Here is an 11,899-nt window from a genome sequence, read left to right as displayed (position 1 = left end):
CTGTACACTTAAAATGGTTAAGATGGTTAACTTTATGTTGTGTGTTTTTACCACAATTAAAAACATTTATTAATGTAATGAGCATTTAAATTTTTATTTTATTTTTTTCTTTAAATATATCTTTATTGATTTCAGAGAGAGGAAAGGAGAGGGAGAGAGAGATGGAAACATCCATGATGAGAGAGTCATGGATCGGCCGCCTCCTGCACGCCCCCGACTGGGGATCGAGCCCGCAACCCAGGCAGCATGTTCCCCGACCGGGAATCGAACCCCGATCGCCTGGATCCCAGGTCGATGCTCAACCGCTGAGCCATGCCCGGCGGGGCTGTAATGAGCATTTTAAAGAAAAAAGAAACATTATGAGTTGACAAAACTTTCCAAGTTTGTGAAGAGCATATAGTAAAAATGTATGCGGAGGGTTGAGTCAGATTGGGGTGTGTTTCACCAAAGACATAAGACATGTGCATCTTACTATGTAAATTTTACTCCAAAAACAAGAATGTAAACAGATGTGGAACACTAGTTGATATATGATGAAGGACATAGGAGTGAAACATGCTGGTTCACTTTGAAAGGCAACAGGAAATAAAAAGGATTAATGGACAGAGAGGGATAGTTAGGTGGACATATATGTGATAAAGCAAATCTTACAAAATGTTAATTGTAGAATATAAGTGGTTAGTGTGTGGATGTTTACAGTTTTTTCAACTTTTTCAACTTTTCTGTATATATTTATTTTTTTCTAAATCTTTTATTTCAAAGTAAATAAAGTTTTTCATTAATACAAACTAAAAAATATTTTTTCTTTATTTAACACCAATATAAGAGTAGATAAAACTAAAAACCTTTGTCTTCAAGTGTGTGGCAAAATGTGCGTCAGTGACATTAGGCAATTGGGTAGGGAAGTGAGCAGTTTGTTTTTCCATTTCAAAGGCATTCCAAATATTCACAAACACAAATTCAGGTTGCTTGGTTCTCGGTCATTTATGGCTTAAAGTACTGCATTTGGAAACCACCTCAGGGTAAAATAAATTTCTATGAGTAATGCATAGATTGTATATTTAGGAAATCATGCAATAAGTAAATGTTCTCATGTACACTAGAATCTCAGTGACAAACGGAGCCTGTAGGTGTCAACAGTACTGTTTCTTTTACCAAGAAAATACACCCAGCAAGATTCTTGCTTTTGACCTAATCAAGATCCTACTTGCCAGGTCATCCTAATTTTCTCACTGATACAAGCAGCCAATGTCACAAAAAGTGTGCAATAAGGAACTGACCTGCCTCAAGTGCAGGAGCCGAGGTCTGAGCCAGGCAAGACGCTCTCGTTTTCCTGCCACCCTGCTGCCAAGGCCATGGAGTTGTTGACCAGCTAGAAGATCAAGTGGGTAAATGCTTAGAATACCCACCAGGAAGGTTTATTACTTTAGTATCTTTAAAAAATCTTTCCTTTAAGTCTATTTCACTCGAGAACCACCAGGGTAAGCTTTCACGATTCCTGGTTTTGATATGCCCCTACCACATGAGAATTGAACTGAACAATGATTGTGATGTCATCTCTGTCCATCCACGTGAGCTCTTCGGGAAGACTCAGCATTTTGGAAAGACGCTCATGATCAATAGTCCCAAACTCGTCGCCCACAGCATGGTGATGACGGTGGGTGGCTGCATTCTGGTCCTCAAATACTGAGGACATCTTGGCTCTCCTTTCTGTTCACAGGCCATGCATCTGTCCCAGAGTCCCCTTGTAGCCACCAACAGCGATTGGCTGTGGGTGCATGCCGGTTAGGTACTCGCCCACAGTCCTAACCACATCCTGCCTATGCATTGTCTCCCACAACCCATCAGTAGCCAGCACCAGGAACTTACCCTGTGGCCTTAATCGGTGGTCGGTTACCTCTGGCTCAGCGGTGAGGTGAGGCGGTGTATGATAATTAGGAGGGATGAACTTGGTATATTGTCATTCAACTGGTCTGGGCCAGATTCTATCACTCTCTTTTGAAGGTCAATGCTCCATTTGAACTTGACGTCTCCAAGCCCTAAAATGCATCAGCAAGCCAAGCAGCCAGTCCTGTTTCACCACACTCTTCGCCTCATTCTTTGGATGTCCCAATTTTAGCTGTTACAGTTCGCTTTCATTCTGAGCACTGTGGTCATTAGAGAGAATGACCGCTGACTGAGAGCCGTCCTTCCTGCACACCCAGCATGGCTCTGCTATCGCCAGTATTGACCACATGAAGGTTGATACCACCCACGTGGGCCACACAAGCAGTGGCCCCAGAAAATGCCACTCAAAGCACCAGGTAGTTGAGGAAAGAATTGGGATCGCTGACTTGAGCCTCCAAGGAGATGTCATTATCAAGCCTCTTGAAAGCATCAGAGCCTCCTTAACGTCAACATCAGCCGACCCCCCTGTGTTGAGGTCTGTAAGCTCTTGCCAGTAAGTCCTCAAGTTGTTGAAGTACAATTTGGAGGCCTCCTTACTAAAGTAATCATTGGGGTGCTCGTGCCACTGGCGAGGGGGTAGCAGTGCCCGCCCACCCTCCACTGCATTTTCAATCTCTGGCAAACTCGTGGGGTAACAAAGAGACAGCGTTAGAATAGAGTCTGTCACTGACCGCTTGGGAGCAAGCACAGCCTCTGTGGCCACAGAAAACCGCCCGGGGCATCCTGGTCTGCAGGCAGGTGGCTGCGCTTCTCCGGTCCTCAGTGGGTGCGTTTGCAGGTAGCTGGTTGCTGTCAAACCCAAGGACAGAACTGTCCTTTTTGCCATCAGAGTCTGGCCCTTTGAAACTGTCCGCTGGCCCTCAGGATGCTGCTGGCTTGTGGGGAGGGAGGTAAACTTGAGGCGTGGAGGCGCACCTCCTCTCCTGGGTGTGCCGCCAGCTCGCCCCTGGCCGCAGGAGGCCGCACAGGCCGGACGGGCGCCGGGCGCCGCAGGCATGCGGGGGCCCTGGCAGCGCCCTGGGGCCTGCTCTGTGCACGGTTCCGAATCAGAGGGAGCAACGACTGAGTCGGTGCTGGCATCAGAGAACGGCCGCAGGCTGGCACTTCTGCCTGGGATGCCCTTCGCGTCCCGAGGGCCCCGGCCCTGACCGTGGCCTTGCCCGCCGGGCCCCCAGCACCCCCCCACAGCCCGCACACCGGGAGCTCGGGCCTGTCCCTGCCGCTGCGGCCACCCGTCCTGCACCTTTCGGTATATTTTTAAATGTTCACCGTAAAATTTTGATTGAAAAAAAAACCCAACTGAGATGTTTAAGTTTGTTGATGTTGTAAGGAAAAGAGCTATTATGTAACATTACGGAGCGAAGCGTGCATCTTCTGTTAGCTCTGTGACACCCAGGGGCTGGGACCTCTTGAGAGTTCTACAGCGCGGGCTTCTCCCGGAGACAGCGGAAGGCGAAGTCACGGGGACGGGAACGCAGCCCTGGTCTGGTCAAGCGCTAAGCGCAGCCTAGGCCGGAGAACGGCCTTCTCGGGAAGTTTCTGCGGGGAGAAGCCAGTTTGCTCCTAAACTGGGGTTTTGGTAAAGTTGAAATGATAGTTTTTGTGGCCAAGGGGTGATTCTAGAGTCTTACCAACAGGTGGCCGACCGCGCTGGTATCTTCAGACCAGAAAGAAGTTTAGACTTGGACAGGGCTGTGTCGATAAGCTTCGGGAAAGGTCAGGCCCGGCGAACGTGAAGCTGCACGAAGAGAGGGTGAGCTGGCCTGCAGGGAGCAAAGCCGGCCGGCCTCGGGGAGAGGCCGAGTCGCCCCGTCCCCGCGGGCCCGGCCTGGACACTACATCCTGAGGAAGTTTCCTGTGCATCCCGAAAAGCTGCGTGCGCCGGCCCGTCGGTGTGGGGAAGACGGCTAATGCTAGAGAGTTAGCGGGAGGATGAAGGACTCGGAGGGAATCTAGGAGGAACATTAGTTTTTCCAATAAACTAACTGGAGGTAGACCGGCCATTGAGAAGCGAGGCTGAGGCCTGTCCCTGGGCGCTCCGGTCCCGCTCCTCCCCTGCCTTCCCGCCGCTCGCCGCCGCCCCGTCTTCCCGGAAGAAACGACGCCGGCACTCCGGCCCCGGGCCCGCCGTCAGGGACCCGGCCTTGGGGGAGGGGCGAGGGGCCGCAGGAGGCGGGGCGCTAGAGGTGAGGGGCAGGCCCGCCCGCGCCCGCGCCCGGCCCTTTCCCGGCTCGCAGCGCCTGCGCCCGGGCGGGGCCCGCGCGGTTCCTCGGCGCCGCGCTCGGCTCGCTCCGGGCTTATTCCTCTTCCCAGCCTCCGCCTCCTCCGCGCCCCGCCGTACAGAGCGGGAAGCCGAGGACCCGCGGGGAGTGGGCTCCAGCCGAGCCGCCCCGGAGCCCGCCCCTCCTGCCTCTGACGCGGCCGTTTCCCCGCAGCCGCGCCGCGCAGCTCCCGCAGCCCGCGCCCGGCCTCGGGGCGCCTGCCGGTGGCAGACCACGGAGGGGCCGCTTCTTCTTTCACTGTGGCTCGCTGTTGAAACCCTGTGTTCCCGTTCACCCGGCCGCCCTCCCTTCCTGCGAGCCTGCCCCCCGCGCGTCGCTGCCTGGGGCGTCCCGAGGCCCCGCGCGTCCCTGTCCGTCCCTGTCCGCTCCGTCCCGAGGCCCCGCGCGTCCCTGTCCGTCCCTGTCCGCTCCGTCCCGAGGCCCCGCGCGTCCCTGTCCGTCCCTGTCCGCTCCGTCCCGAGGCCCCGCGCGTCCCTGTCCGCTGCGTCCCGAGGCCCCGCGCGTCCCTGTCCGCTCCGTCCCGAGGCCCCGCGCGTCCCTGTCCGTCCCTGTCCGCTCCGTCCCGAGGCCCCGCGCGTCCCTGTTCGTCCCTGTCCGCTCCGTCCCGAGGCCCCGCGCGTCCCTGTTCGTCCCTGTCCGCTCCGTCCCGAGGCCCCGCGCGTCCCTGTCCGCTCCGTCCCGAGGCCCCGCGCGTCCCTGTCCGTCCCTGTCCGCTCCGTCCCGAGGCCCCGCGCGTCCCTGTTCGTCCCTGTCCGCTCCGTCCCGAGGCCCCGCGCGTCCCTGTTCGTCCCTGTCCGCTCCGTCCCGAGGCCCCGCGCGTCCCTGTCCGCTCCGTCCCGAGGCCCCGCGCGTCCCTGTCCGTCCCTGTCCGCTCCGTCCCGAGGCCCCGCGCGTCCCTGTCCGTCCCTGTCCGCTCCGTCCCGAGGCCCCGCGCGTCCCTGTCCGTCCCTGTCCGCTCCGTCCCGAGGCCCCGCGCGTCCCTGTCCGTCCCTGTCCGCTGCGTCCCGAGGCCCCGCGCGTCCCTGTCCGTCCCTGTCCGCTGCGTCCCGAGGCCCCGCGCGTCCCTGTCCGTCCCTGTCCGCTGCGTCCCGAGGCCCCGCGCGTCCCTGTCCGTCCCTGTCCGCTGCGTCCCGAGGCCCCGCGCCTCCCTGTCCGTCCCTGTCCGCTGCGTCCCGAGGCCCCGCGCGTCCCTGTCCGTCCCTGTCCGCTCCGTCCCGAGGCCCCGCGCGTCCCTGTCCGTCCCTGTCCGCTCCGTCCCGAGGCCCCGCGCGTCCCTGTCCGTCCCTGTCCGCTCCGTCCCGAGGCCCCGCGCGTCCCTGTCCGTCCCTGTCCACTGCGTCCCTGTCCGTCCCTGTCCGCTCCGTCCCGAGGCCCCGCGCGTCCCTGTCCGTCCCTGTCCGCTGCGTCCCTGTCCGTCCCTGTCCGCTCCGTCCCGAGGCCCCGCGCGTCCCTGTCCGTCCCTGTCCGCTCCGTCCCGAGGCCCCGCGCGTCCCTGTCCGTCCCTGTCCGCTGCGTCCCGAGGCCCCGCGCGTCCCTGTCCGTCCCTGTCCGCTGCGTCCCGAGGCCCCGCGCGTCCCTGTCCGTCCCTGTCCGCTGCGTCCCGAGCGCGCTGGGCCTGGCCTCCAGCAGCTCTGCTCCAGAGTCCTGACGGCCGAGGCGGCGGCCGTGCGCTTCGGTGCCGGGCATGGCAGCGTCGGAGCCCTCAGAGGCGCCCTGTAAAGATGCGATTTTAGGAACTTGCGGGATCATGGGGAGGACTTGCCTGTGCTTGGCCGGGCACCTTCTCCCTTCCTTTCCCTTTAATCGCTTTCATTTACTGACGTGCATGGGGTGTCATATTGAAAGTCGGAGCCCTCATTCTTTGCCATTAGGGTCTTCTCCCAACATTAGAGTTTTAGGGGGCTTGTGTTGTTTCTTACCTCACCAGAGGGTATTTTTTTCTACTGATTTTTTTTTTTTTTTTTTAAGAGAGAGAGTGGAAGGGAGGTTGGGAGGGAGGGGGTGGGAGAAACATCCATGTGAGAGGGACCATGGACTGGTTGCCTCCCGCACGTTCCCCAACTAGGGGCTCGGGGATTGAACCTGCAACCCAGGTACCTGCCCTTGACCAAGAATCAAACCTGCAACCCTGCAGGGCACAGGCTGATGCTCTGACCACTGAGCCCACCAGCCAGGGCCCCATTAGAGTTTTTTGTTTTGTGTTTTTTAAAATCTTTATTGATTTCAAAAAGAGGAAGGGAGAGGGAGAGAGAGAAACATCAATGATCAGAGAGTCACTGATCAGCTGCCTCCTGCACGCCCCCGACTGGGGATCAGCCCGCAACCCGGGCATGTGCCCTGACCAGGAATCGAACCCCTGTCGCCTGGATCCTAGGTCGACGTTCGAGCGCTGAGCCACGCCGGCCGGGCCGATTAGAGTTCTGAGGCGCCTCTGTCTGGCTAACCCAGCTGCTGTTTTCCAGTTCTTTGGACTGGGACTCTGCCTGGGTGAAAAGGGAGACACGTGGCTCTGTCCTCCCTGGATTCCTGCCTCCTCAAGCCTCTTGTTTTTCATCGGTTGCTCTTGTATTCACCTCCTGGTGGTGAACTCATTCCTAGAGGCCCAGGCAGACGCAGCCTCTGACACAAAGGCCCGTCCTCCGGCAGAGGACAGGAAATGCAGGCAAATGCTGTTCCCCACCGTCTCCTTCTTTGCCCTCTCGGTCTGAGAGAGTCCCTGAGCCTGTTGCTGCCAGGCCCTTGAGGAAACCCTTCTCTGTCCAAACGGGTGTTCCTTCCTGTTTCCGTGAGCAAACGGAGCAGTCGCGGCAGGGTCAGGACAGTCTGTGTGCTGCACACACTGTCTTCTTTTTTAGAGAATACTTGGTTAGTGTCTGTAAGCAGACCGTGCGGATTGAGACCTCACATGTCTAACCCAGCGCATCGCTCCTGCACAGATGGAAGAATGATGTTGGACGCTTCTAGGCCAATGTGGCTGCTGACTTCTGTGCAGTGCCAGCCCAGCACGGCGCGGCTGGGACAGCCGGCCCAAAGTTGAGAGCACAAAGTCTCCAAAAGCTCAAGTTACACACGTATTTATATGGAAAGAGCAGCAGTGCTGTGCTGGGCATCGAGAGCAGCAGCCGCTCTTCCAGGGTCTGCAGCCATCTGACCGAAATTACAGAGACATCCAGCACACTCCGTTAAGGAAAAAAGGTAAAACAACCCCCAGGAAACAGCAGAGTTCTGTTCCTGTCGTGGTGCCTGGCGCCATTTTTTTTATTAGTTTCTCCCATCATCATTTGGAAAGAAAACATTCTAGAAAAACATCATTAAAAACAGCTCTGACAGAGCCCGGTCACTACTACGTACCATGAAGCAGGGGCAGATGTTTTGCACGCGCAGAGGTGTGACACAGCTAAGAAGGCAACGCTGGAGGCTCGGTCCTGTTTCCAGCGGAGGCCCCGGGTGGGGCCACAGCTCTGGAAGAAACGCACCTTCTCAGACAAGCTTTCCTTTCATTAGCGGCACAGTTCTAGATACTGACTGCTTTTCATGAATATCACCTAAAAACCGTTTAAGAAAGAGCAAAACAAACAAAAACCCACCACACCCCATTGGACTCATACAAAGGTGACCGAGTGGAGGCAGGCGGGACTCGCCCCACACACTGTCTTCTCATTTCTTCACTGCAACCAGGACACCCGTTGCCTCAGCTCCGTCAGTCTCCCGTCTGGAGTGCGGGGCAGAGCCCTGTGCTGAGGACCTTGAGGACAGGGAGTGTGAGCTGTTTCTGCCCAGGTCAGTGACAGGAGCTTTCAGTCCCCTCCTGTGTTCCATGTGGCAAAATGGTTATAGAATGTTCTAAGTGGTGGGTCATCCATCCTGGAGGGCTCAGAAAGAAACACATTTATGAAACTTTAAAGGAAGTAAAAACATTATTCTGTGATTATCTAATTGGTTCTTTTCAACCTAATAGGCTTTTTGCAATTTGGTCCTCAAAGAAACAGTTAAGAGCCTTCACCTTCCTTCTGTGTATCAATTACTCCAGTGGTCAGAGCACATTGCTTTTCTGCCTTCAGTTCTGTTCAAGACCTTACCCATTGTGAGCCCTGGGCCTTGTCGTTTGACTTCCTCTATTCTCTCATTGCAACATTAGTTTTCTCATGCCTTCAGCTCTTGGCTCTGATGCAGATACCTGCCACATTGTAATTCTAACCTTTACCTCTTTCCAGGGCAGCAGGCTTATGTTTCTAAGTTCTGGTTTTTATTTGGATACCACATTGTCATCTGGAAAGCAACATAGCTAAAGTCAAACTCACCTCTCCCCACAGGCTGTCTCTTCACTAAGCTCTCCCTGTTTCTATATCTGGTTCTACCTTTTCCTCACTTTGTTCTGGCCATCATTGCTCTGGCCGCCGTGGCCAGAAGAACACCTAAGGAACTAACAGTAAAGGTAGAACAAGATCCCTATTGTACAGGACAAGGCCCAGCCCAATAATGACCGCTCCCCCTGAGTTCCCATAGAAACAACAAACCAGTCACGCTCTGGCCAAGCATAACCCCGTCACTCATTGTAAGACACTGTGTTTAAATCGTCCCTTTTGTGTTGCTAAAGGTCCCCCCTTGTTTCATGTAACAAAAGCTGACTAACAAATTATCAAATTAACAAATTATCAAACCATAGTTGCCTTTGTGGTTACTGAGTATAACATGTGGGAAGAACTGAGGGTCGGGGCTGCAGTTCGGCTCTCACGTGGGTGAGACGGGGCAACCGTAGCCGCTGGCCAGCTAATAAAGGCTCCAAAATTCAAATACAAACTCTGGTGGTCGTCTGTCGCAGGTCACCCCAGAACATTTGGAGGCCCCAGCGAGATCACTCCGGCCACGGGCCCGGCAGATGCCCCAGGTGAGGATACTCCAGTCTCCGTCCCAGGTTCCAGGGAGGCCGAGTATCTCCTCCTAAATTTGCGATCTGACCCTGAGAGCGATCTGGGCCCCCCACGGGGAGGTGAGCACGTGCTGTCTTCTATTTGGGACGTTCCTCCGGAGGACCCTCGGAGGGCTGGACGCAGCGGGACCTCCAGGTCCAGACACTCGGCTGCGACGGTGGCCGGGGTCTCTGGTGTGTGCCTCCTTAGTGGGCACCTTTCTGGTCTGTCTGTTTTTTGTTGTGATTGTGTTTGTCGAAATGGGTCAGGGACAGTCGTCTCCCTGTGCGCCGTTACAATGTTTTCTCAATAATTTTAAAGATTTCCAACAGCGGGCAGCCAGCTATGGATTTGAATAAATGCCTTTGATCTTAAGAAATTCTGTGACCGTGAATGGCCAACATTTGGGGTGGGGTGGCCGCCGAGTGGAACGTTTGATCTGGTTATTGCCTATAAAGTACACAGTAAGGCCTATGGGAATCCTGGCCATCCCACCAAATCCCCTACATTCAGTTATGGGTTGATTTTCTCATTGATAGACCCCGTTGGCTAAAAAAGTGCCAGAATTCTGAAAAGAAAATGGGACAGAGACAGACGGTCCTATTAGTGGGACCAAAGGGCAGAGAGAAAGAAAAGAAACCTCCCATTCTGCAGGCCGAGGGAGGAGACGACTTTCCCCTTGTCTGGCCGCCTCCCTATGTTCCCCGCCGGCCGCTGGCCCCCAGCAGCCTCCCTCCCCAGACTCCACGGGACCCTCAGCCCCAACACCTAGAGACCCCTTGAGCCCTCCCCACACTAGGCAGGGTTCTTCCTATGGGCCTGGAGTCCTGGTGACGGAGGGAGATAATTTAGATCAGGAGGCCCCAATTCTCCCCCTATGACAAGCGGGCCTGTAGGGGCAGGTGGCCCTGCCGGGAGGCCCTTTATGGTTTATGTCCCTTTTCCCACCAGCGGCCTCTATAACTGGAAACAGCAGAATCTCTTTTCTTCTCAGGAACCCCAGGGCCTGATCTCCCTCCTTGAATCGATCTTTTTCACACACCAGCCGACCTGGGATGATTGCCAGCAGCTCTTGCAAACCCTTTTTACTTCGGAGGAGAGAGAGTATGAGGGCGGAGGGCTGGGAATTAGTCCTGGGGCCAGATGGCCAGCCAGCCACTGACCCTGCCAGGTTAGAGGCTGTGTTTCCCAGGGGCCAGCCCACTTGGGATCCAAATTAGGATCAGAGAAGGGAGGCTCTTGACAGGTTTTGCCAGACTCTCTTGAGGGGCCTCTGGGCTGCGGCCAGGAAGCCCACAAACCTCTCGAAAGTCACCGAGACGGTCCAAGGACCGAATGAAAGCCTGGCGGCATTTCTTGAAAGATTATACGAGGCATATTGGGTCTACACCCCCATAGACCCAGAGGCCGCAAATAACCGTTGAGCGGTTAACACAGCTTTTGCGTCCCAGTCAGCCCCGGACATTAGAAAGGAGTTACAGAAGTTAGAAGCTTTGAGGGAAAGCCGCTCTCAGAACTGGTCGAAATAGCCCAGAAGGTTTTTAATAATCCGGAGGATCAAGCCGCCAACCTGAACGCCCGAATGGCGAAGGTCCTGTTGGTGATGCAAGAGAACAGGGGAGCCCAAGAGAGGTCAGGCAGGAAGGAGGGGAACAAAAATAGGAGAGAAGCGAAACCGAGGCTGGGCAAGAACCAATGTGCATATTGCAAGGAGGAAGGGCACTGGAAGCGCGAATGCCCCAAGAGGAAGATAGGCAGACCCATCCCCGTACTGGTAGAAGAGATGGACTGAGGACGTCAGGGCTCTGATGGCCCCCAGGAGCCCCGGGTAACGTTAGAGATAGGAGGCAAACCTGTAGACTTCCTGATCGATACGGGCGCCACTTTTTCAGTCTACAGCAACTGGTTGGGCTGGTGTCGAAAGGGACAGTCCCAATTCAGGGAGCCACAGGACGAGTAAAATCCTACCCCTGGACCCAAGCCCGCATTTCTAACCTGGGGACTAAGACTGTTACCCACTCCTTCCTCGTCATGCCAGAAGGCCCGCATCCCCTCCTCGGTAGGGACCTCCTCAGCAAACTGCAGGCCACCATCACCTTTGCGAAAGGGGAACCGCGAGTGACATTTGGGGGACCGACGGCCCATGCCGCCCCAGTCCTCCTAACATGTCCGCTCAAGGAAGAATACCGTTTGCATGAGACACCCCCGGCTTCCTCTGCCCCCAACCCGCTTCTGCAGCAGTCGAGGCAGGAGATCCTGGGAGTATGGGCGGAAGGGAACCCTCCTGGGCTGGCAGCCCACAGGCCTCCCATCGTCATCCAACTAACTAGTGCGGCAGTCCCTGTCCGCATCAGACAATACCCGATGGTCAAAAGGCGAAGGTCGGGATCGCCAAGCACATCCAGAGACTCTGGGAGGCGGGAATTCTAGTCCCCTGCCAATCGGCTTGGAATCCCCCCCTTCTCCCTGTTCAGAAACCAGGCACGGAGGACTTCAGGCCAGTCCAGGACTTAAGAGAAGTAAACAAAAGAGTAGAGACGACACACCCAACAGTCCCTCACCCTTATACTGAGTCGACTTGGACCTGGGCTCTGCTACTACACCGTCTTAGACCTAAAAGACGCGCTCTTCTCCCTTCCCCTGGCAGCCCAGAGCCAACCAATTTTCACCTTTGAGTGGACTGACCCGGAGACAGGGGAATCAGGACAGCTGACATGGACTCGGTTACCCCAGGGGTTTAAGAACTCCCCTACTCTGTCT

The 11,899-nt window shown here is 55.8% G+C and overlaps 1 pseudogene across 1 annotated transcript; it reads right to left on the bottom strand.

Annotated features, from left to right (window-relative positions):
• Positions 1 to 1,489: 1,489 nt before the first annotated feature.
• LOC308558664 (pyruvate dehydrogenase [acetyl-transferring]-phosphatase 1, mitochondrial pseudogene) lies at positions 1,490 to 11,284 on the bottom strand (annotated as a pseudogene). The gene is made up of 2 exons: positions 11,155 to 11,284; positions 1,490 to 3,102 (listed from the first exon to the last, which is right to left on the bottom strand). The product of its transcript is annotated as a pyruvate dehydrogenase [acetyl-transferring]-phosphatase 1, mitochondrial pseudogene (transcript).
• Between the last annotated feature and the right edge of the window lie 615 nt (positions 11,285 to 11,899).

This window comes from Miniopterus schreibersii, assembly GCF_964146895.1.
Source record: "Miniopterus schreibersii genome assembly, chromosome: 6".
Classification (NCBI taxonomy): domain Eukaryota; kingdom Metazoa; phylum Chordata; class Mammalia; order Chiroptera; family Miniopteridae; genus Miniopterus; species Miniopterus schreibersii.
The sequence above is the reverse complement of the archived record's forward strand: the minus strand, read 5'-3'. Positions and strand labels throughout refer to the sequence as shown.